Below are 26,839 nucleotides of genomic sequence, written 5' to 3' on the forward strand. Positions count from 1 at the left end.
TCTGGGTGTTGAAGTCCATAAGTCATAAAAGGGCCATAGTTCTCCACCTCTGTCCTACAAAGTGCCGTAACAAGTAAATCTAATCCTGGAATGGTTTCAATCCCTTACATCAATTGAAGAATTCCCTCCAGTCCTTAAGTGATACTTCACAGTTGACTACTGTACGATCTGATGCAATCTTTGTGCTATAGCCTACAAGCACCATGTGTTAGAACAGGACAGTGCTTTTCAACCTTGGCAAATTTAAGGTGTGTGGATTTCAGCTCCCCAAATTCCCCAGCCGGCACACTGGGAATTAAAGTCCACTCATCTTAAAGTTGCCACAGTTGAAAGAATATTGAATGTTATATCTTTAAAAAAAAAAAGGAGAGAGAAAAGGGAATTTATTTAGACTTAAATAAGTTGTCTTAAGAACTTAAGGTTCTTAAGACCTTGTTGTCTTAAGCAAAACAAAAAAATATTGTTCTTAAGTCAAGACATTGTTGTCTTAGAGAATATGTGGATACTCACTTTTTTGGCCTCTTTGCATAAGAGTCCAACGAATGAGCACCCACTATACTCTGATATAGAATAGAATAGAACAGAACAGAACAGAGCAGAATAGAATAGAAGAGAATTCTTTATTGGCCAAGATAGGTTGAGAGAGATAGTGTCTGGCCCAAAGTCATCCAATAAACTCCCTTGACTAGAGCAGAACAAACATTAAATTTCTTCAGTCCAAATCCAACACCCTGACTTTATCCCACACATGCTGTTGTTTACTATTCTTCCATTCCAAACTCTTCCTGCTACAGCAGGGGTGTCAAACTCGCATTGTGAGGGCAGCATCATGTGACGTATCGGGACTTCCCCCCCTTCACTAAACCGGTTGGGGGCGGAGCCATCACGTGACACATCTGGCCTGCGGGCCACAAGTTTGACACCCCTGTGCTACAGGGAAAGGCTAATCCGTTTACTTCTACCTTCATCCTCTTAACCTTTCATTACAACACTTTCTGATTAAAGTAGCACTCATCAAGTATCTTAAGACCACAAGTCCCAAATTTCCCAGGCCAATATGGAAATTCTGAACAACAAAAACCATTTTCTGTACACGGAAAAATCTCAATTTTATGGCTCAGTTGAAAGAAGAAATATGTTACACCTAAATGTGCATTAAATCCAATTTGATATAACTTTATTTACATCCATTCATATCAATAGCGTACATTTTAATTATATGATTTACTTGAGTATATACAAGTGAAGTCAATTATGTAATGATGCAAATAATGTAAATTAATATTACTGACGTAAATTATGCCAATTGCTCAGATTGTTTCAGAAACAGTTGGCCTTGTCTGCTATTTGAGAGTGAATACCAACTGTTTTGACATTGAAGTCTACTTCATGGCCAGACACCCACAATTAATCTTCCCTATGTTTCCTACCTGTCCTACTGGGGCTGACAGGAGGGCCATGTTCTGGGTCTCATCAGCTAAATCACGGGTGTCAAACTCGCCACGTCACATTGCCATCATGTGACGTATTGCAACGTTTTTTTCCCCATCGCGGAGCTGGGGTGGGCATGACCTACATGTGATGCATTTGGCCCACGGCCCGCCAGTTTGACACCCCTGAGCTAAATAGTGTTGGCTGGCAAAGCCAAGAAGGAGAATCTTTTCTGCCATGGCTGTTCTGACCGAGGCTTCCCAAGGGCACGAAGCAACTCCTTGTCCTGACAAAAACACCTTTTATTAATTTACTGTGAATTCTACTCATTCACATCCAGTAAAGTTTTTCAAGGGAGGATTTACAGTCACAAACCTTATCTGGCTTTTAAGAGCTGACAGGCTGATATTTGCAAAACTTAGCAAAGAGTCTCGGAGAGTCACAAACCAATTAAGCAAACTAATTGTCTCCTGCAAGCTCCATTCCCCTTTTGCTCCACTTTTATTTCCTCTGGGAGGGGCCATTCATCATCTACCTGTGACCTTACTCCCAAGTCAACCCCTGTTTCCTTCGTCTGGCAACTCTGCGCAGGGGCACACTGGGAACAGGCTCCAGCTGTTCATCTGCCTGACTGATGTCTGACTCTGAAGGCAGCTGATAACTTGCATACGGCTCTGGCCCCCTCTCTGCTGCCGACACAGAGCCCTCATCACAGTCTTCCCCAGACTCCTAACTGTCCGAATCAGCTTTCTGAAATTAGAATGGCCAAAATCCTGTTGACCTTTTGTAACCCTTGAAAATTTGTTCCTGGGCCTGGAGCTCCAAGGGTATGTTGGAATCAGTCTCTTGCCCTTGCTGATGGTGGTTTCTATGGTGCTTGGCTGCTGTGTGTTTCCGTGTTTCCATGTTTCCATGTATTTTATTTATTTTATTGTGAACCCTCTCCAGTCACATATTTAAGATGACTGGCTGTATACAGTAATCTTTGACTTAAAGCTAGTCATTTAATGAATGTTCAAAGTTAGGATACACCCCCAAACGGGACTTATGATGTTTGCCCCTCCATCACATCACTGCATTTTAGGCACTTGGCAAATATATGGCCGTTTGCAGTGTCCTGTTTTTGCCAGAAACTGGCATTTACTTGTGGTATCCGGCAAAAACCATCTCATAGCGAACAAGGCTTTTGCTTAATAACAACCGCGAAAAAAGTAATAAAATTAGGTCTGGTCAGATGGTGATTCACTTTACGAACATCATGATTATGATTGAAATTGTGGATTCAATTAGTTATAAGTCAAAGACTACCTGTAGATCGAATGAATAAACAAACAGCTAGGGGTGAATAATGTTGAAATAAAACAGATTTAACCCCTATATGGAATTGCAGTAAAGTGATAGTGCAAATATCCTGAGAAGGTCAGGCTATCCCACAAAATAGGGAGTTACTGCACATCCCATATATCTCATACAGAGGAAGGGCATTCAGAAGCTGTTACCCAGAGGACTGGATTAAATGGACAGATTCAATTTAGGGTATATATTTCAACATAGTGTTCCCCAATAATGAATGCCCTCCAGAAGGGTTAAGTTCAGGGGTGAAATCCAGCAGGTTCTGGAGAACCGGTAGTGAAAATTTTGAGTAATTTGGAGGACCGGCAAATATCACCTCTGGCTGGTCCCAGGAGGAGGTAGGGAATGTGGATTTTGCAGAATCCTTCCCCTGCCATGCCCACAGAACCAGTAGTAAAAAAAAATAGAATTTCACCACTGGCTAAGTTCATCATACTGTTTGGGACTGAGGCAGAGGGGAGAAAGGATTTTCTTGTCGTCGTTTCCCCCCCCCCCCGGGTTAAAAGTAAGTGTTGGGTCTTTTTAAAATTAGAAAAAATTGGGTTTCAGGGGCTTACCCTACAATTTGGTAGGTTTCTGTTCTGACCCCCCTCGTCCCATACCAACACACTCCGAGGCAAAGATAAGTTATGGCATTTAATTAACAGACAGACAGGTCCTTGGCAGCAAACCGGTACAGACAAGCTTGGGCAGCAATCCAGCATAGATAAGCCGTGGCAGCAATCCAGCCTGCCAAACTCACAATAATGTTCTCCAACATTAGTTCCTGCGTTGACTTCTGCAAGAGGGGCGTGTGCACAAGCAGTCCTTTTAAAGTCTGGAGAGGAGCCTAATGACCACCAGCTGAGTGCAATTACCTCCTGCACTTGCGCAACTGTTCCTGACACGTATTAGCTCTTCGGTGCTGGGCATCCAGAAACAACTCACTGCTGGCGTCCGGATCACTCTCCCTTGTCTTCTCCCCACTGTTCCAAGGCTCAGGCGCCTCCTGGTGGCCAACCAGCCTCTCTGTGCCCTGCTTGGAGTTGGAACCCTGTCCAGGGTCCTCCACATCCTCCAGAGCCGATTCATTGGGCCCCTCGCTGTTGGAGTCTGGTGGCAGCTCCAACGGCTCCTACTGGGCCACAACAGGTTTCCAACTTCAGAAAATGGGAGCAGTCTCGTGGCTCAGTGGTTAAGAAGCTGGGGTTGTCAGCTGGAAAACTGTCAGCCCAGGTTTGAGACCCGAGCTCCACACAATAGGGTGAGCTCCTGTCCTTACCCTAGCTGTTGCCAAACTAGTAGTTCAGGAACACAGAAATGCAAGTAGATAAATAGGCATCACTTTGGTGGGAAGGTAACAGCGCTCTATGACAACGTGTTGGTCTCATCACCACAGAAATGACTTCAGTCAGCACTGGCTCAATGACCTTGAGACAGAGATCAACACCGCCCCCTAAGTCGGCAATGACTAGAGGAGTAAAATCTTCAGGGATCCTTTACTGACATCAGAATGTCAGACTTTGTCATTGATTTTGGACAACTGGGATCAAACGGGGCTTCAAGAAGTCAAAAAATGGAGGAACACATGGGAGAACATGTTCCTGGCTATCTATTCTCCAGTACAGAAGAGTCCTCCAGTCTGAAAGGATCTGGCCTGTGGCAACCCTACTCTAAACATTTTTCGCTCCCTTATTATCAAATCATTATTGGCCACATGGCCGCCTCCTCTCTCTCCTAGCACTAGGGGCCTCTTTTTGATCACCAAATGACTGTGCGTGTTCGTAGGAGGCTCAGGTTATCTCTGGGGCTAGAAGAAGCCACGGAGAATGGTCCACTAACCGGCACCTTTCACCACTCAAGTGCTGGAAGCAGCTGCACAAGGGAGGACTTAGCTTGCCCTCCCTGAACTCCAGCCTCAGAGGAAAAATTAGAGCTATTAATACGCAAACACCTTCATTAACCCTCCTAAATGCATGCAGATTGTGTCCTTCAATCAGCCGCTCTTGGTACGACAGAGATGGTGGCTGCATATTTATAGCTCCTAACAAAACATCTGTCAAGAGGAAACAAGTATTTGTGTTTGAAGAGAACTCAGGGATTCCTACCCCTGAATCCAATACTGGCACTGAAGGATTCCAGTCCGCAGAGAGGAACACAAAATATTTTGGTGTTAGAAGCCAAAACCTTTTAAAAAAGGTTTTCCATGGTGTTACAAATTAGTGGCATTTTTAATGAGAGATGGAGAATTTGTAAACTATCCAGATAGTGTTACATTTCAACTCCTATCAGCATAGTCACGTTGTGGCTTTGATCAGCGCCACTTGGGTTAATTTGAGTTAATTTGAGAGCCAGCCAATATAGTCTAGTGCTGTGATGGCAAACCTGTGGTATGTGTGCAGAGGTGGCCCTCTCTGATGGCATGCGCGCCATCGCCACAGTTCAGCTCTGCCGTGGAGGCATGCACGCCTCCTGCCGGCCGGTCTTCAGGTCTCTGCTGTGCATGTGCAGGGGGGGTGCATGTGGGAGAGTTGCATGCACAAAGGCGGGGGGGTCACACGTGCATGCACAGGGCGCATGCAAGGGTGCATGCATAAACGGGGTGGGGCATGTGCATGCACGGGGTGGGGCACGTGCATGCGCAGGAGTGCACACATTGCATTTGGGGGGTTCAGGTGCACTTGCTTTGGGCACTCTGACCAATGAAGGTTATCCATCTCTGGTCTAGTGGTTAAGGCACCAGGCTAGAAACAAAGGAGACCTTGAGTTCTAATTCCATCTTTGGCATGAAAGCCAACAGATTAGAGTGACTGGGCCAATCATTCTCTCTTAGCCCAATGCACCTTACAGAGTTGCTGCGGGGAAAATAGGAGGAGGGAAAAGTACTATTCTGTTCGCTGTCTTGAGTTACTTATAAAGTAACAAAAGTGGGATAAAATCAGATAAATAAATAAATGCAGCTCGACCTCAATGGCCACTTTTGAGTAGTAAACCAGCAGGAAAGAAACTTACATTGCCAGAAAACAAGTCTAGAACAAGATACACGGCACCAGGGGTGAAAATAGCAATAGCCATTTAGACCTATATACCACTTCATAATGTTTTAAGCACTCTCTAAGCAGTTTACAGAATCAGCCTATTGCCCCCAACAACCCGGGTCCTCATTTTACCAACCTCGGAAGGATGGAAGGCTCAGTCAACGGTGAGCTTGTTGGGATCAAACTCCTGGAAATGGGCAGTTAGCCTGCAGTACTGCATTCTAATCACTGTGCCACCGCAGCTCATGAAGCCAATTTTATGAAGTCAATTTTACCCAAAAAAAACCACTTTAAATAAAGGATAACTGAATAATGTTAATTGGTTTGGTTTCCATGTATTCAAGCATTTTCTCTTCTTTTCATATTCCACAGAAGAGCAATTTTTGGAGTAGCTATGTATTTATTTTGTGATTCAATTTTCATCCACTTTCTCTGTGCAGCTAAACTACCCCAGCATATTCAGTTTGTGTACTTTTGTATTCAATCCACACTCTTGACCTTATTTCTTCTAGCTCTAGTGCCCCCACTTTGTTAAGCATTCCATTCCAAAAGCTTTCAATATACTATTGTGTTCTTCCTGCCACGCCCAATCCTCTGCTCTCCTATAGCAAAGTGGACAGAAGGAACGTATTATACCCAGAATTTTCATTCCTTTTCACAGATATTCATTACTTGTCACCGCTAACAAACGAAGGAGTACTTTTCCGAGAATATTTGCATTTCTTACCATTTCTCCATACCTTTCCTCATCTTTAGTAAACGTTCCATTAAGGAACACAAATCCATCCACGGGCTCTATTTTTCATTCTTTTTTTGTATACGGTATAAATAATCAGTCCATTTCCATGTCAACCCATTTTAGTCCTTGACACATTAATGTTCGAATCTGTACTCCCTGTTGCCATCATGCAATCTATCTAACATTCCCTCCAAATGATGTGAGGTTTCCTGCCAGCAACACAGCCCCATCTGCATAGGAAAGTACAAATGCATTCTCATTCCCAACCAATGCACCTCCAATATCACCACCAGCACTTCTTATACATTCAACAGCCAAGGGGATATTACACACCTTTGCTTTACTTCCAGATCATTGTGAAACTATTTCTTAAAGCATTCAATTTCTTCTAGTATGTTTTCCTTCCGTCTACATCTCATACAGTTTTCAATAACTAACCTTCAACTTTTCATATTCTTGCTTGACTTCAACAAATGTACAATAAATTTTCTTTCCCATGGCCATGCACTGCTCAATGGCATGCTGAAGGGCAAACAAATCTCTACAATAAACCCCCTCCTTGGCATAAAACCACACTGTACTTGCAAATCTTGCTCATTATCACCTCTTGCATCTTTTCAATCAGAATTCTCTCAAATTCTGAGCCGCGGTGGTGCAGTGGTTAGAGTGTAGTACTGCAGGCTATTTCTGCTGATCACTGGCTGCCAGCAATTTGGCAGATCGAATCTCACCAGGCTCAAGGTTGACTCAGCCTTCCATCCTTCCGAGGTGGGTAAAATGAGGACCCAGATTGTTCGGGGGCAATGTGCTGACTCTGTAAACTGCTTAGAGAGGGATGTAAAGCACTGTGAAGTGGCATATAAGTCTAAGGGCTCTTGCTACTGCTAAATGAGGGGGCTGGACTAGAAGACCTCCGAAGTCCCTTCCAACTCTATAATTCTGTTATTCTGCTTTGGAAAACAATATCTTCATATAGTGCTTGCATTTACTCTTCCTTGTTTGGATTTTGGGCAGACAATCAATTGTCTCTTATTCTCTTATTGTCAGACACTGATACAATTGTTAGGTATTTATTTATTATACAGATTTATATGGCCAACCAACTCACACACAGGTGACTCTGGGCAGCTTACAAAATTAAAAATCCACAACATTAAAAACCCATGGAATCCCACCCTTCTCCGCCCATGGCAGCAACAACCACAATCAAATCAAACACTTGATCAACTCTCGTCTCCATTCATGGTCCTCAGGCCCAGCGACAAAACCATGTCTTCATGGCCTTTCGGAAAAGCAACAAGGTGGGGGCCAATTGTACCTTGGGGAGAATGATGTTCCATAGAGAAGGGGCAACCATCAAGAAGGCCCTTTTTCGTGGTCCCACCAAATGTACATCTTAGATAGGACTCACAAAATACCCTGCCTTCCCATTCTGATGGACCGAATGAATGTAACAGGAAAGAGGTGGTCCTTCAAATAGCCTGTTATTTGATGTATTAAACAAGCTAAACAGCCACTCTATAAGCAAACTATATCCACATTTTACACTATCTACCTTGACAGCTTTATCATTTACACACTTTCTGACAGCATTTATCACTTCATCCACTTTCTCTTCAATGCTAATATTAATATCATTCACTGCTTGGTGAAGTGCTTAAGGTGCTGGACTAAAAACAGGAGATCATAAGTTGTAGTCCTCATTTAGATATGGGAGTCAGCAAGGTGAATTGGGACCAAACAGTCTTTCTCATTCCACCCCATTTCACAGGGCTGATATGGAAAGAGAGAATATTATGTATGCTACCTTGAGTGGCAAAAAAATAAAATTGAGAGGACAGCACTTAACAATAGCACTTAGATTTATATACTGTTTTGTAGTGCTTTACAGCCTTCTCTAAGCGGTTTATAGAATCAGTCCTATTGCCCCCAACAATCTGGGTCCTCATTTTACCAACCTCAGAAGGCTGGAAGGCTGAGTCAACCTTGAACCAGTCAGGACCGAACTCCTGGCAGGGGGCAGAGTTAGCCTGCAATACTGCATTCTAACTACTGTGCCATCACAGCTCTTATAGAATAACATAATGATAGCCAAAGCTCAGTCTTTACCATGATTTCTATTTTATTTATTTATTTATTAAATTTATATGTCGTCCATCTCACTATCCACAGCAACTCTTTGGACCAGAGGTGGTATTCAGCAGGTTCTGACCAGTTCTGGAGAACCAGTAGTGGAAATTTTGAGTAGTTTGGAGAACCGGTAAATACCACCTATGACTGGACCCGTCCCCATCTATTCTCTGCCTCCCGAGTCCCAGCTGATCAGGAGGGAATGGAAATTTTACAGTAACCTTCCCCTGCCACACCCAAGCCATGCCCACCAAGCCAAGCCACGTCCACCAAGCCACACCCACAGAACCGGTAGTAAAAAAATTTGAATCCCACCACTGCTTTGGACCCTAACTTCTCAGAAAATAAGGAAAAGGGAAATTGTGCCTGCCAGAGAGTTCAGTGGGCTAAACAGAACAACAGAGTTGGAAGAGACCTTGGAGGTCTTCTAGACCAACCCCGTGCTCAAGCAGGAAACCCTATACCCTTTCCGACAAATGGTTGTCTAATTTCTTCTGAGAAACCCTCCAGTAGTGGATGCAGGATGCAGAAGGAGTAGCCTTACCGGTAGGGCTGTCTTTATATGATCCAACAAGTCGAAATCATGGTTCTAATGAGTTAACTGAACTCTGTTCATTAAAAAAACAACAACATGCCCTGCACATAAAAACCAGACAGAGCTTTGATTGCACCATTGTGTTTATCATTCTGACTGTTTTTTTAAACCAGACCTTATGGATATCCCTGCTCATCAATTTACTTCTCCAAGGGTTCTGTCAGTGGGCGTGCACAAGGCAACACTCATTTTTTGCGAGTGATTACTACATGCAGCAGCATCAAAGGGCTTTCTATGGATTAATTATGTAAAAAAAGAAAACCTTTATATAACTGGATGCGTTGAATATTTTTGGCACAGAATTTAGCACAGAGGACCCAACTAATAGTCTCCTTTATCCTCCATGTACTTTGTTCCTTCCAATTAAAACCCTTTCTCTATCAGTAGCTGGTCCCATAGCTTGTGGCAGATAGCAACATATGCTAATTAGTACTGTGAAAAAAATGCCTTTCTTTCTTTTTTTAGTTTTATTGTTGGGTTTGGTTTGTGCTAAGTGTTGGTTTCATACACTGACCTTGAATTCTAACATTATGAGACAAGAAGGAATAATTCTTACTGCATTCATTTTGTTATGAAAACAGTTTTGCAGTCAAGGCTGCTCCTGTTAGAAATTATATAGAACAATGGGAAATCACATTTTATTATAAACACTTTTAGAGGCAAAACAAAGAAGTGAAGGTACCTGACTTGTCAGGCTAACACAACAGAACATAACTTCTGCCTTCACTTTTTGCTTAAATTATGGTCTAAATTTAAACCAAGCAGATCAGGTAAATTCTGACTTCTCTACCATCATTTTCTAAATAACATGTTTATGCATTATCACAACTTTAAAATATTTTTAATTATGAAGCCTTTATAATTATTTGTATGGGTTCATCCACAGAAAGATTTATGTGGGGAGAACAACTGGATGGCCAAATTTAGAAACATTCAGATCAGAAGCAGCTGAGAGAAGAATAAAGATTTTCACAATTTTATTCCATTTTTACCCACGTGCTTTGTGATTGTTGGGCTGTACCTAGTCCTCCTTGTTGATATAAAGGTAAAGGTTCCCCTCGCACATGTATGCTAGCTGCTCTAGGGGGCGGTGCTCATCTCCATTTCTAAGCCAAGGAGCCAGTGCTGTCCGAAGATGTCTCCATGGTCACATGGCCAGCATGACTAAACACCAAAGGCGCACAGAAGTCTGTGACCTTCCCACCAAGGGTGGTTCCTATTTTTCTACTGGAGCATTTTTATATGCTTTCAAACTGCTAGGTTGGTAGAAGCTGGGATGAGTAATGGGAATTCATCCCATTATGCAGCACTAGGGATTCGAACCGACAAACTGCCAACCTTTCTGATCTACAAGCTCAGCATCAACCGCGTCCCTTGTTGAGATAGCTTCCATCAAAGCTTCAGGAAAATAAATACAAGACTTGTGTCTCTGGAATCCATCAATTAACTTTGCCTCCATGGCCCTTAAATAGGAATATTTTTAATGCACCAAAATAAAAAGCATCTACCACCATGCGTCAGAAGCTAATGCAAAATACAGCTTCTGTCATTCTAAACATTTTATTAGTCACTGCACGTGCCAGCATTTAGACAACCTTGATTGATTTTGAAAGAAACTAAGCAGACCTAGAACTAAAGGTGGATGGAACACTATCAGGAATAGGAAATTGAAAAACATCCTGGAAGACAGCTATGCCAAGCTAGATCCATACTGATGCTGGGGGGAAACTCTACGGATATCTTGTGTCTATGTAGTCTGTAAGATTAAGCATGACTTGGGAACATCTTTACCTTTTCAGTGCTATTCTGAGGAGAATATCCCACTTCAAGAGAATCTACAGAACATCCAAGAGCATTTAAACATTTCCCTCACATGTCCTCTCTATTCAGTCTCCCAAATTCCTTGAATTTAATTGTGATGTCCAAAGGTATGTGGAACTTACCATGCTAATGAAATCTGCCCGATTGTGTTCTGTCAAGTGCCTGAAAAGGATTAAAACCAGGCACTTTGTTTCATGTTTAAAAAAGCTGAGATGTAATGATTTTGGCAGTCATGTCAGATTTTTAAATTTCCATTTCCTCAGACCGCAGTGCCACAGAAGGCTAGATGATTACATTAAAAGACATGCCATTTCATGCCTGGTGAGCAACACATACGGTTTCTTAGACTTGTCTGAAATAAATTTTAATTAACAGCCTTTTTGGCAATTATTTCCCTTAGGCTTCTAAAAACCTGCCTTTGATTGCTTCTAGCTGTTGCATTCACACACAACAGAGTTTCAACCTGGTTACCGAATTAACCCAGTTTTCTGGGGTTTGCACAATAGATTGAATTGTAAGCCAAATAGAGTGAATTTTCAGAATACACAGAGTCATTAAAAAAAATTAACCAAGATTATGAGAAATAGAGTTTAGCAGCTGTGCATAAGTAATTGCTAAGCCTTTAACTGACCTGGTTGCTTGAACATAACCTATCAAGTTGAGGCTCTAAAGAGAAGCTCAAGATGGGACACAATTGGCACTAGCAATCCTTGGATGAAAGGGGAAAGGTTTAAATGCCAGTATCTCAAGAGATTCAGCAGTCTTGTGCTCTCTGACCCTTTTATTTTACTTGTGGGCTTCATAAAAGCTACTGGGGGGGGTAAAATAATCACCTTTGGCATGGTGCCTTCACATGTTGTATCCACATCTACCTGCTGGGTATGGGTATGTCTAGTTTAATTAAAAGAAGGACTATGGGGTGACACAATAGCAGTGTTTGAGGGGTTGCGACAAAGTAGGGGGGGGATCAACCTAGAATACATTATTTGGAATAGAACATAATGTTTTATTTGGCCAAGGGTGATTAGACACACAAGGAATTTGTCTCCAGTGCAGAAGCTCTCTGTGTACATGCAAAAGAAAGAAACAGCTGTTGTCTTCAAAAACAGTCCTGCTCTCCGAAGCACCTGAAGGCAAGGCAAGAAGCAATGGATGGAACCAATCAAGGAGAGAACTGACCTGGAAATAAGGAGAAATTTCCCGACAGTTAAAACAATTAATCAGTTGAATAGCTTGCCTTCAAAAGTTGTGGGTCATCTATCATTGGAGTTTTTAAAGAAGAGATTGGCCAGCCATTCGTCTGAAATGGTAGGGGGTTGGACTAGAAGATCTCCAAGGTCCCTTCCAACTTTGTTATTCTGGCTGGAGAATTTGGGGAGTTGGAGTCCACATAGGTTAAAGTTACTGAGGTTCAGAAACACTCAACTAGAGGCAATATACATATACCATAGACACATGAACAAACTGGAAAGCTAATTTATGGTGACCTCAAAGATGCCCCATAACAGGGGTGAAATCCAGCAGGTTCTGACAGGTTTTGGAAAACCAGTAGCGGAAATTTTGAGTAGTTCGGAGAACTGGCAAATGCCACCTCTGGCTGGCCCCATTGTGGGGAGGGAATGGGGATTTTGCAGTATCCTTCCCCTGGAATGGGGAGAGAATGGAGTTTTTGCAGTATCCTTCTCCTTCCACGCCCACCAAGCCACACCACACCACCCCCACCAAGCCATGCCCACAGAACCAGTAGTAAAAAACATTTGAATTTCACCACTGCCCCATAACCTCTTCCTTGCAGTATAGAAAACAAAAGCTTTGGTATTTTTGCCAGTCTGGAAAATCTACCCAAGCTTCACCTGCCAGGTGAATTTCCCAGTCTCTCCTCTTCTATTTAAAAAACCTTTTATCTTGACCCAAGGAGGAGAAGGATAACTGAGACATGTATTATGAAGTAGATCATGGGAAGGGATGAAGGAGAAAAAAAATACCTGAAGGAGAAGGGAAAGGTTATTGAAAGATGGAGACTGGAAACAGCCATGTGAGTTTCCAGGAGAGACAGACAATTAGGTGACAGTTACGTTAGGGGTTCGAAACACCTTCCAAGAAAAACCAGAAAGTCCAGTTGCCTCTTGAAAAAGCACCTGCCAAGGTCCCAACCAATGAACCCAAGCAAATCAGAACTCTGAGACTAGGATCCAGTGCCAGGGAAATCAAGAGATCCAGGCAGTCCAAATGGGTCTAAAGATTTATTGCAAGCCTACGTTCTCTACAAGAATCTGAACTACTAACAGCCCAAGCAAAATAGCTGTAGAGAAGTTAATGGAATTCAAGTCGGGCTAGATTTAGATCTCTTATGGATGCAAAGGGACTCATGATTTATTATGCGTTTGATCCCTCCCCTCCCTTGGGCTCAGCCTGGTCATCTGCATGACCCTGCCATAAAGGTTTGTGTCCATTCTGTCCACAGATCTCTGTAAAAGGCCAATATGTGAGGTTCTGTTTGTGATATTCTCAGCACCAAATGCTTTATTTCACCCAATGCATTTGTTTTGGAATTTTGGCTATGCAAGCTAGAATAAAAAGATTATTTTTTAAAGATCGATGCATTCCTTTTCATCTTTTCAAAAAGCTACTAAGGCCATGAGGTGATAAACGTCATTTCTTTTATTTCTTTATATAATTTAGAGGCTGCCTAACTTCTGGGCAACTTACACTTTTAAAAGCAAGAACAAATTAAGAAACAGATCATGGATATCCAGAAGAGGAAAACCAAACGTAACAACAATAAACACCCCACAAGGGGTCAGCAGCAACACTATCCCAGGCCTCTGAAAGCATCAAATTTTTCAGAGACTTTTTGAACATAAATTAAGGTGGGAAACATATGGATCTCTGTGGGGTTACTCTTCTAGAGGAGGGCTGGTATCCTCTTTATTATCATCACCATATTATTTACCAGTTAAAAGTAAATTGCTCGTATTCTAAAAGTCCGGTCTCTCTCTCAAGCTGATAATCGTCTATTTCCAAGGTTGCTGAGATGCACAAACACAAATACGATATTCAAAGGCTGACAGATTTACTACAGGTTTAGGCAGATAACAACAGACAGCAATGTCCAATGCCTAACAGGGGAGCTTGCCTGAAGTGAGATGAACACAGTCCAAGAAACAATAATGTAGTCCAAACACATTCCAAGAGTCACAGGATGCTAAATTGGATAGTCAGAGGGTCCAACAGTCAAAAGTCACAAACAAGATGAAGGATCAAGATGCAAGGGCTAGGAAGTCAAAACACCATCTCCAACGAAGACTGCAAGCAAAGGAGTCAACTAAAATCTGTGTCGCCAACTGGCTCCAATTAAACATGCCTCACCCTTGGATGCGATGAGAAGCCCTACAGAGGAACATTATTCTCTTCGCATCTGGATTTCCCTAGACATGGGACTTGTTCCTCGTCATTTTACTGTTCCAGCTGAACAGGAGATACCTGTGGTTGATCAGCTTCCAATGAATCCTGGATTCCTGGTTTCCGAGGTGGACCATCTTGAAGCACAGGCTCACCTGGAGCAAAATGGTCAGATTCCAGATCAGAATCAGACTCTGAATCAGGGCTAAGCTAAGGGCTGAAGCTCTTCCTTTCTCAGGAATATTTATGGTGACAGGAGGCAAGTGTTATGGGATCCATAACCAGAAGCTATACAGGTAGTCCTTAACGTTCCACCACAATTGAGTCCAAAATTTCTGTTGCTAAGTGAGACACTTTTTAAGTGAGCTTTACTCCACTTTACGACCTTTCTTGCCACAGTTGTTAAATGAATCACTGCAATTGATGTTACTAAGTTGCTTGTTAAGTGAATCTGGCTTCCCCATTGACTTTGTATTATAAGTTATATATAAATTTATATATTATACACAAACGTGAGTGTGTGTGTGTGTGTGTGTGTGTTTGTGTGTGTGTGTTTGTGTGTGTTTGACAGTCCCGTTAATGGATCCCAAATCTAAATCACTCTACTCCATGTATCTCCAAGGTCATGGGATGCTGGTAATCATTCTATTGCCTTGCAAGTTAATGCCTGCATTAGATAAGACTTAAATAGTGATTTGATTGTGCTGGTGGCTAAAATGTATCTAAGCTGATAGTACAGGTAGCCCTCAAGTTATGACCACAACTGAGCCCCAAATTTATGTTGCTAAGTGAAACATTTGTTAATTCAGCTTGCCCCATTTTATGACTTTTCTTGTCACAGTTGTTAAGGGAATCACTGCCTTTCTTAAGTTAGTAACATGGCTGTGTTAGTGAATCTGGCTTCCCCACGGACTTTGCGTGTCAGAAGGTCACAAAAGGCGATCACATGACCCTGGGACACAGCAATGGTCATAAATATGAGTCAGCTGCCAAGCGTCCGAATTTTGATCGTGTGACCATCGGGATGCTGCAAAGATCGTAACTGTGAAAAATGGTCGAACAACACTTTTTCAGTGTGGTCGTGACTTTGAACAGTCACTAAATGAACCGTTGTAAGGCGAGGACTACCTGTGACTTTGCAAGGACTAAATGACAAGCCGCTAATGGCTATGCAAACTAGGGCTGCAGAAATGGTCCAGCATTCCTGTTCTCTCTCTTGTTGTCTGTCCCCCCCACCCCAAGGCAATCTGGCCCCAGCTAGATTCAAACCAGCCAGTCAAGCCACTTGCAATCTGTCATGCCATCAACATCTGGAAAGGAAAGGAAATGGCATGCTTTTGCCCGGCGCTCATTGGAAGAGGGTTCTGCGGCAGGAAGGGTGGTACGTAACCAAAGCCAAATCCCCAAAGGGTTGTCTGTCTGCTATCCAGCCACGGATGAACAGAGAAACTTCTAACAGCACATGCTTCTCTGTGAAGGAGGCTCACCAGGGAAAAGGAGAACTGAGCATGTGGGGAAACTACCGTGAATTTGCCTCCAGAAGTTGTGAATCTCCCCCCCCCCACAAACTGGAAGTCTTTAAGAAGATGTTGGATAGCCATTTGTCTGAAATGAAATAGAGTTTTCTGCCTAGGCAGGGGTTTGAACTAGAAGACCTCCAAGGTCCCTTTCAACTCTGCTATTGTATTGTATTGTATTGTACTTGTGAAATCAACAATGAACCGTGCATGTCTACATTGAATCTCTCTTGAGAGACCACCTGCTGCCAATTACCTCCCAAAGACCCATTAGATCACACAGATTAGGCCTCCTCCGGGTTCCGTCTACTAGCCAATGTCATCTGGCTACTACCCGGGGGAGGGCCTTCTCTGTGGCGGCTCCGGCCCTTTGGAACGAGCTCCCCGCAGAGATTCGGACCCTCACCTCTCTCCAGGCCTTCCGAAAAGCCGTTAAAACCTGGCTGTGTCGGCAGGCCTGGGGTCGATGAGTTCCCTTCCCCTCTCGAATTGTGTGGCTGTTGGTTGTTTTAAATTCCCTGTACTTTTTGTTGTAGTGCTTGTGTTTCCCTTCCCCTCCTTTGGGTTTGTGCACCGCCCTGAGTCCCGCTGGGAATAGGGCGGCATATAAATAAAATGAACCTCGAACCTACATACATGGATGCCAACTGAGGATAAACCTTTTTGTAAACATGTGCCAAAATTGTGCGTTGACGTGCCCACACCCACAATGCAATGTGCCCCACCCACTTGTGCATGCGTGTGTGACACACACACACACACACACGCATGTATAGACAACCCCTTTGTGCAGGGAGGGAGGATTTTTCACCCTCCCCAGGCTTTAGGAAAGCCTTCGGAATCTGGGAAGGTGTTGGATCTGTTTTTCGCCCTCCCCAGGCTCTGGAGGATTTCCTGAAGCCTGGGGAGGGTGAAAATGGTCTCCCCCAGCCGCCTCGAGGCCCTCTGGGAGCCAGAAACAGATCATTTCCAAACTTCTGGTTGGCCCGTTGGGTCTGTTTTTCACCTTCCCCAAGCTCCGGAAGCTTTCCTGAAGCCTGGGGAGGGTGAAAATGGTCTCCCTCGGCCTTCTGGAAGGACGTAAATCAGCTGGCTGGAGTTGACGGCTTGTGTGCCGGCAGATGCGGCTCTGCATGTCACCTGTGGCACATGTGCCATAGGTTTGCCATCACAGTCCTACTCCATCCAAGTTATACTTTCACATCTCACTGGAACTATTCATATACTGGTAGTCCTCGACTTACAACAGTTCATGGAGTGACCGTTTGAAGTTAAAACAGCACTGAAAAATAGTGACCTATGACCATTTTTCACACTTACGATCGTTGCTAACTTTCCCATGGTCCCGTGATCAAAATTCAAACAGTTGGCAACTGGTTCCTGTTTACGGTGGTTGCCGTGATCCGGGTCATGTGATCATTGTTTGCGAACTTCTGACACGCAAAGTCAACGGAGAAGCCAGTCACTTAACAACTGAAGCAAGAAAGTCATAAAGTGGGGCAAGATTCATTTAACAACTGTTCTGCTAAGCAACAGAAATTTTGAGCTCAATTATGGTCATAAGTCAAGGACTTCCTAACTTCCTAACAGTGAGGACAATTAACCAGTGGGACAATTTGCCTTCAGCAGCTGTAGGTGCTTCGTCACTGGAGTTTTTCAAGAAAAGACTGGAGAGCCACCTATCTGAAATCGTATAGGGCAGTGGTGGTGAAACTTTTTCGCCTTGGGTGCCAAAAGCACATGTGCATGTGCTATCGTGTGCACTTGTGTGTCCACCCCATAATTTAATGTCCCCTCGCACCATGCCCCCTGAACATGCACGCCTGAACCCCCCTCCCGCTGCCCTGCGCATGGCTTTCTTGGAGCCTGGGGAGAGCGAAAACGCCCTCCCGCTCGCTGGAGGCCCTCCAGAGGCCGGAAATGGCCCATTTTCTGACTTCCAATGGGCCCGGTAGGTCCATTTTTTGCCCTCCCCAGGCTCCACGCAAACCAGAAGTTCAGGAACTGACTTTCAGGTTGCCCGTTGGGATGTTTTTCTCCCTCCAGGCGAAAAACAGCCCAACAGGCAAACCAGAAGTCTGTTCCCAAACTTCCGGTTTGCGCGTTGGATGTTTTTTTGCCCTCCGGAGGCTTCAGGGAGGCTTCTGGCTTCTCTAGTACTTAGTGAAATTCCCTTCCCTGCATTGCTGCATACCAGTGATGGCTAACCTTTATGTCCTCGCGTGCCGAAAGCACATGCACATATGCCCACACCCATAATGCAATCCACCCCGCTCCCTGTGCATGCACACATGATCCCCCGTGCATGTTCACGACACCACCTCCTGCTCTCCCCCCACCCCCTAGGCATGCCTGCGCCCCCACCCCCACAGCCCTGTTTTAGGCCTAGCAGGTCTCCCTGAAGCCTCCTGGGACCAAAATCAGGGCACGGGGGCGCGTCACACACACCCTGCTCCCTCCACGCATGCATGCATGTCTCCCACAGGCCTGGTGGGAGTCACGTGCATGCATGGTGGAACTGAGCTGGGCGACATCTCGCATGCCCGCAGCGAGGGTTCCGCATGCCTCCTGTGGCACATCTGCCATAGGTTTGCCACCAAGGCTTTATACAATCTGCAACCCCAGAGATATAAAAGGTCCACAAAAATTCTTAAAGCTGCCACCACAGTCATTTTTAACGCAATGACAGGAGAAATCAGTAAATCTACAGGGAATAGCTGTGTTAACTATATTTCACCTCCTTAATTTTAATTATTATTTTAATTTAAATTGCCTTACGCAATAGTCAAAGATGAAGTATGGGCTTTAGATGGTAATTGTGCACGTCTGGATTAAAAGTTCCCTGGCAGCAGGGGTGGGTTCCTGCCAGTTCTAACCTCTTCTATAGAAGAGGTTCCACAAATCTACAGTGCCGTTTAGAACCGGTTCCCGCTCCCTCCCCCTACCCGTCTGCACATCATCAAGATGAAGAGCAAGAGGAGGAATTCTGGGAGTTGAAGTCCACAAGTCTTAAAGCTGTCAGGTTTGAACACCCCTGGGGTTTTTTTTTTCTAAAGAGTTAGGAGTGCAAGGGTCTTGTAACTTGACAGATTTAAGACTTGCCTGCTTCAAATGCCAAAGTTCCTGAGCCAATGTTTTGGTTGCTAAGCAAGAGTGTTGTTAAGTGAGTTTCACCACATTTTACAAGTTGGCCATGCCCACCCAGTCACATGGCTGGCAAGCCACTCCCACCCAGTCACATGGCCGGCAAGCCACTCCCATCCAGTCACATGGCCAGCAAGCCACTCCCACAAAGCAGGCCACACCTACAGAAAAGTTTCTAAAAAAATTTGAAACCCACCACTGCCTGGCAGTATGTCCAAAGACCGACCTATGATCTCTGGAAGAGGATGGTAAAACCCGTAGCTTGTCTCTCATTTAAACTGCTGTGCCAATACAGTGCCAGTCAAGGGCGTTATTCCCATATGGTGGGTAGAAGGAAGTAAATTAACCCACAGACGACGTATTACTGAATTACATCAAATGTGCAATGCAGACTATTAAATTGCAGATGGAACAGAAGTTGCTTTCATTTTCCAGCCAAAATCTCCTGAGAGAAAAATAACCTTCCAAATTACAGGATGGTCAGTATACCTCAACTGTGACTAATCAAGTTATTAAACATTCAGTTAATTTCACTACAATTAATTTCATTGACTTGTCTGCTGATGACCTGTGTCTTTAAATGCTTTATAAGTAATAATTTCAAACAGAGGGAGGGAAATAGATTTGCATTATTAGGAAATAATTTGCATAGCGTACAAAATTGGATTCCCACTACCTCCTACAGATTTCAAGAATTAAAATATGTCTGTGCTAAGTCTGGTTCTACATTTGTCACTGCTGGTGGCCGGGAGGCAAACAGCAGTAATAAATAAGCCAACAGAATTGTAACCAGCCAGAAATTATTCATTTTCTATACATAGGCTCATATAGGTAAACCATGGGTGACACCATATGTGTTATTACATAGCTGATGCCAATTATATACAGTAGTTTTGACATCATTGTGGCTTCTAGCTAACACCTGTGGGCCAAGATCCTTTGAACTGAGCTTAATTCCTTTCGGTTATCAATATGGAACTCATTTGCAACTGTCTTCTCCTAAGAAGTGCTTTCAACTTCTCAAGGATTTTTCTGTCAATCTTCAAACAAAACTGCTCCAAACTCGATTGCAGAAAATACGACTTCAGCAACAGTGGTCAACGCCTGGAATGCTCTACCTGACTGTTGTTACATCCTCAAACCTTCACAGCTTCCACCTTAAACTGTCTACTGTGGACCTCACCCAGGGGTAAAATTCAGCAAGTTCCAACAGATTCTGGAGAATTTTCAGTATTTGGAGAACCGGCAAGTACCACGTCTGGCTGGCCTCGCCCCCATCTATTCTCTGCCTCCTGAGCCCCAGGTGATAGGGAGGAGATGGGGATTTTGCAGTAACCTTCCCCTAGAGTGGGAGGGAATGGAGATTTTGCAGTATTCTTTCCCTGCCACACCCACCAAGCCACAGCACCAGTAGTAAAAAAAAATTGAATTTCACCACTCACCTCACTCCATTCCTAAGAGGTCCGGAAAGGGGGCGTTATAAGCACACTAGTGTGCCTACTGTCCCTGTCCTAATGTCCCCATTTATTTGTACTCGTTTCCTTTATTCATGTCCATGTTTATACTTATACCTGTTGTCTTGTACATGTTTGACAAACTAAATAAATAAATAAAGTAGATATAGCCATACTGAATGTTTCTGACATTAACCGTGGCTAGCTAAATGCTGGTAGCTGCTCTACTAGGGAGTCCTCGACATATGACCGCAATTGAGTCCAACATTTCTGTTGCTAAGCAAGACAGCCTGTATGTGAATTTTGATCCATTTTACAGCCGTCCTTGCCCCAGTTGTTAAGTGAATCACCGTCATTGTTAAGTTAACAACCCAATTGTTAAGTGAATCTGCTTCCCTGTTGCCTTTGATTGTCAGGAGGTTGCAAAAGGGGATCACCTGATCTTGGGACACAGCAATGGTCATAAATATGATTCAATTGCCAAGCGTCTGAATTTTGATCGTGTGACCATGGGGATGCTGCAAAGGTCGTAACTGTGAAAAACGGTCATAAGTCACATTTTTCAGTGCCATTGTAACTTTGAACAGTCACTAAATTAACTGTTGTATGTTGACTACCTGTTGTAACTCACTACCTGTGAGTTTGCAAGGACTAAATGACAAGCTGCTAATGGTCACATGGCTATGAGGATCTGCAACGGTCGTAAATGTGAAAAATGGCCATAAGTCACTTTTTTCAGTGCTGTCGCGAAAGGTCACTAAACAAATTGTTTTAAGTTGAGGACTATCTGTAATGTGCAGCAAGAAAACGGCATGAATGTAAGGAAATCTTCAAATTTGTGGCCTGCTCTCTTCCCTATTTTTCCTCTTCCATCTCCAGTCTTATATTAAAGGCATCCCTCCCAAGCAATCATTTTTTTCTCCTCCCTTCTGCTTGATTTGTCCTACATTAATATCAGCTCTGCATTCAGATCCCAACTCCAGCCCCCGGCCTGATCTCTCAGCAGATATCATTGCTAATATCCTGATATTCTTGGCCCTAGCAGCACTTTTGGCAAAAGCCCCCTGCATAACAAGGACAGAAGCTGGCTCGTTTCACAGGGCACTGGAGGCTTATAAATTCGAGATAATGTGCCAGCGTTGGGGGTGTGTGTGTTTACGATGAAGTTAATTAAACCAGAAGATCAGTGGATCTTCAGCAAGAGTGATTGAACAAGCCCCAGAATGCCATTATTAGCATGCCAAGCCATATCTCTGACTAGTGATTATTCTTTGCCTTCAATATAATAGAGTAGAGTAGCGTAGAATAGAATAGAATAGAATGGAATGGGAATGGGAATAAGAATAAAATAGAATAGAATAGAATAGCAGAGTTGGAGGAGATAATCCCCGGCTTAGGCAGGAAACCCTACACCCCTTCAGGCAAATGGTTATCCAATCTCTTCTTTAAAACTTCCAGTGTTGAAGCACTGGAGGCAAGTTGTTCCACTGATTAATTGTTCTATTTGTCAGGAAATTTCTCCTCACCTCTAAGTTGCTTCTGTCCTTGATTAGTTTCCACACATTGCTTTTTGTCCTGCCCTCAGGTGCTTTGGAGAATAGTTTGACTCCCTCTTCTTTGTGGCAGCCCCTGAGATACTGGAAGACTGCTATCATGTCCCCCCTAGTCCTTCTTTTCATTAAACTAGACATACCCAATTCCAGCAACTATTCTTCATATGTTTTAGCCTCCAGTCCCTTAATCATCTTTGTTGCTCTTCTCTGTCCTCTTTCTAGAGTCTCAACATCTTTTTTACATTGTGGCGATTTCAAGTTGATGCATCAAATTGATGCTTCATCCTAAAAGACAAGGCTGGAACACATCCTACAAAACAAGATTCTGTTTTTCACACTTCACACCATTGCACTTCACACTTCGCACTCATGGTCACTGATCAAACTTCAGGTGCTTAGCAACTGACTCATATTTCTGAGAGTTGCAGTGTGCCTTTTTGCGAACCTCTGATAAGCAAAGTCAATGGGAAAGCCAGATTGACTTAACAGATATGTTACTAACTTGACAACTGCAGTGGTTCACTTAACAAAAGCGGCGAGAAAGGTCCTAAAATTGGGCAAAATTCGCTTAACAACTGTCTCATTTAGCAACACAAATTCTAGGCTCAATTGTGGTCATAAGTCAAGGACTATGTGTAAGGGTAAAGCCAAGAAAGCAAGTTACAAACTGAATCTGTTGTCCATATGATCAGAATGACATACAGTCCATTAGAAGGCAGCCTGCTCCTAGGTTAGATAATCGAAATGTTCTCCAACTCGGTTTTTCATGTAACACGCTTGATGTGCTTATTGAATTAATCAATTTTCTGGGTCACTATAGTACACTGAACCATAAACCAAATGAATAGGCTGGATTTGTACTATATCTCCAAGGTTCACATTTGTATGTTGTGTGAATGCAGCAACCAGCTTTTTTTTTAATTGACTTCACTGGGTTAACACAATGCACTAAATTTCACTCTATTCGGTAAGAAATAAACTAAGGTAAAGCTTAATGATGTGATTAAGTTGACACACTGTGCTAACACAACAGCTATCTTCCCACAGCACTCTTCCCACACAGCACTCCTCCCATAGCTACGATGTGAGGGCAGATAGGTTGGGCAAAGAGTTTCATGATGAGTTCCCTCATACACCTAAGGGACCTCTGGGGGGAGGAAGGGGGGGTTGAATTAATCAATTGCCTTGACTAAAGTCTCACTGTATGTTTTTGTCTTGCAGGAAGTCCCCTTCAACTGAGGGGAGGTAGCCTGTCAACCCTGAAACTGACCTGACCAAAGCCATCTTGGAGCTTCAGTGTTGCTGGACTGGAGTTGAGAGATAGGGAAGGGGGGATTAGAGATAACTGAGGTTCTGTAGCCAAAATAAGGTAGTTTCTCTTCGGAACCAAGGACATTTTACACCTGGCCCAAGGAAGGAGGAGTGAGGTCACCAGGCAACCAGACCGGCATTTTGATTGGACCATATGATTTATTGTTTGGGGTGGAGGGAAAACTTTTACTTTTAATTAGGTGAAAACCTTCCGAGTCGGTTTATGACCTATAACAGGTCATGGACCAATACCAGTCTGTTGGGCAGGGGTTGGGGAACTCTACTTTATTCCATCTAACCAGATATTAGATATTGGCATTTGTAGTGGGGGGGAGCCAATTGTGACCCTATCAAGGATTTGTGGACAAATATGCAGTATGTTTTTTCTATGGTCAGATGATCCCAGTTTCTTTAGAAAAGGACTGGTAGCCTTTTGAGTAGTTGGCACTTTTGAGGATATCTCATGAACACTTGGCTGCCATAGCTTGTCATAAAACACTCACTCACTCGAAGGCAAAAGTGAGGTTTGCTGTCCCATTCCAGCTTATTCTTGGGTGGGGAAATAGATGGGGCCATTTTTCAAATAAAGCCCCAAGATAATAGCTGCCCATTACTTCTGTTTTCTGAGAATCCTAGGAGGTTCTTTTAAAAATTTCCTAATTTAGCTTGTTACAGGAAGTCCTCGAGGTACGGCCACAAGTGAGCCCCAAATTTCCGTTGCTAAGCAAGACGGTTGTGAAGTGAACTTTGCCCACTTTACGACCTTTTTCTTGCCATAGTTGTTAAGTGACTCACTGCCGTTGTTAAATTAGAAACACGCTTGATAAGTGAATCTGGCTTACCCATTGACTTTGCTTGTCAGAAAATCTCAAAAGATGATCACCTGACCCTGGGACACTACAACCGTCATAAATAGGAGTCAGGTGCCAAGCATCTAAATTTTCATCACATTGTCATGGGGATGCTGCTAAATATGAGAAGCCGGTCATAAGTCACTGTAACTTCAAATGGTCACCAAACAAACTGCCGTAAAGTCGAGGAACAGTTTGTCCTTTAGTTACTACTCAGTTCAACTCAGATTATTGAAAGCCATTTCTCTCTGTAAGACAGGAAATATCTCAGCTGAGCGTGCATCAATTCTGAGGTGATTTGAACCCTACATATCGCAACACAATCCTTGGAATAAGAGGAAAGTAGATGCAAAATGTTAGGCAAGATCTGAATAAGCAAACCGAGGCTTGGTAAATAAAGAGCTTAGCAAATTATGTGGTTCAGAAATAGAATAGACAAAATACATTCAAAACAAGGCCTCCTATTCTAGGAACGCAATAATCAGGACAAGCTTGAAATCAGCACACTATACTGAAGCCAACTTAAATAGCGAAATTCCTCCTGCTTATTAGATAACATGAATACAGAGCGTGCAGATTTGAATACAAATTAGGTCTCTTGTCCTGTGTGATTCATGATACTATACATTTTTAAGTCGCTATGGGGAATTAAAGAGTGTGTGTCTCTTAGATGTGACCGCTTCTGATCAGGTTCTGAAGGCATAGCGGGGGTGTGGGTGGGGAGAAATGAGTTAGTTGGGTTAGGGGAAGGAAAGCAGGCAAACTGATTTTCTTTTGGTAGGATTAAAACTGAGCCAGACAGAAAATTACAATATTTCCAGTACGTATGGCAGCAAAGTTATCTTCAAAATCTTTCCTTCCAAAGCCAACCATAAGTTTCTCAGCACTCAGTCAATCAATCAATCAATCAATCAATCAATCAATCAAAATAGAGCTGGAGCGAGCTTGGAGGTCTTCTAGTTTACGCCTCCTCCCCCCCCCCCCGCTCAAGCAGGAGACCCTATACAATTTGAAACAAGTTGCTGTCCAGTCTCTTTTTTAAATCCTCTAGTCATGAAGCACCCACAACTTCTGAACGCAGGCTGTTCCACCGATTGTTTCTTTAGGAAGTTTCTCCTTAATTCTAGGTTGCTTCTCTCCTTGATTAGTTTCCATCCATTGTTTCTGGTCCTGCCCTCTGGTGCTTTGTTTCTGTTCTGGTCCTGCCCTCTGGTGCTTTGTGGCAGCGCCCCCCCCCCCCAAACACTGGAATACTGCTATCATGTCACCCCTATTCCTTCTTCTTCTCTAGACTAGCCATAACAGGCACTCGACAAATTTTGCCCTGTGTTTCCTCTAAACTTACTAAGCTATTCCTAGCAAGAAATGTATTTGCTGATCCAACTTTCATCTCAAACATCCTCATTCCTTGCTGAGACACGTCTCCACTTCTGACACAACACCAGAAATACAAAAATCATCACTTTGACTTCCCACCTTTCTGCAATGATACAGAGTCAGTTTGAAAACTATCCTGTCCTTTGTGCTAGTCTCAAAGCCTATTGACAAAGCAAGCCGGGCCTAGCTGACTGCTTCAAAAAGCTTCACTGACTACTACCAGACATGACTGGATTTTCTTTCCTTGCCCATTATGTCTGGAATTTGCCACTTTCCTGACCTTTTAATTGAGATTATCTTGCAACGCCCCAAGTGTGCACTGACCTTCTAATAGGCAGGGGCACATCGAGATGGCCTTCTGGAGGTGGATGTTATCTTCGAAAATCATCTTTTATTCACCAGGAAAAAAAAGACAAACATATTTGTAAGGAGGTCAGATCTCCTCACATCCCCTGAATAAAAATGTGGGAGAAAGAAAGCTAATGGGGAGAACTGTGATTAATACCAATCACAATTGGATTCTGAAATTATTTTCTGGGGTAATCATACATTTATTTTAAATGTATATGCCTACATTCAAATACAGTTTAGCGGCATTGTGCGGATAAGCTTCTGTACAAATAAAGTTCACAAAGAACAAATTCCATTTCCTTTGGCCCTTATTAATTTAATTGACCTTTATACATCTTACACATTTTGCCTAGGACAGAATAACACTAAATACACATATAACTCTAAGTGTATATTTTAGAGACAGCAAGAGAAGATAGGACAAACACACACAAACAGTTGTTACGGTGACTACCAAAACACAAATTTTAGCATCTTAAAGAAAAATATGTTCTACATTATGCCTTCTTTGGATGTTTTCCTATGAATAGCACCAAAACATCAAAAACAGGCAGAAGTCATCATATTTTGCTTTATAATTTGGTATGGTGGTGTGGAACTAAAAACCAGGAGACTTTAAGTTCTAGTCCTGCCTTTGGGATGAAAGCTATCTGGGTGACCTTGGGCCAATCATTCTCTCTTAGCCCACCTCAAAGGCTTGTTGCAAGGAAAATAGCAGGAGGAATTAGGTATGTTCACCATCTTGAATTATTTGTTAAAAAAAACAAGCAGAATTTTAAAAATCTATGTTCTT

At 43.2% G+C, this 26,839-nt stretch overlaps 1 protein-coding gene across 1 annotated transcript in view; it reads right to left on the reverse strand.

The window, feature by feature from the left end:
* Positions 1 to 26,839, reverse strand: part of TMEM132E (transmembrane protein 132E) — a 262,395-nt gene that overhangs the window by 45,761 nt on the left and 189,795 nt on the right. The window lies entirely within an intron of this gene.

The sequence above is a fragment of the Thamnophis sirtalis genome, unplaced genomic scaffold (genome assembly GCF_051295495.1).
Source record: "Thamnophis sirtalis isolate CommonGarterSnake01/CBP01778 unplaced genomic scaffold, rThaSir2_p1.2 scaffold_6, whole genome shotgun sequence".
NCBI lineage: Eukaryota > Metazoa > Chordata > Lepidosauria > Squamata > Natricidae > Thamnophis > Thamnophis sirtalis.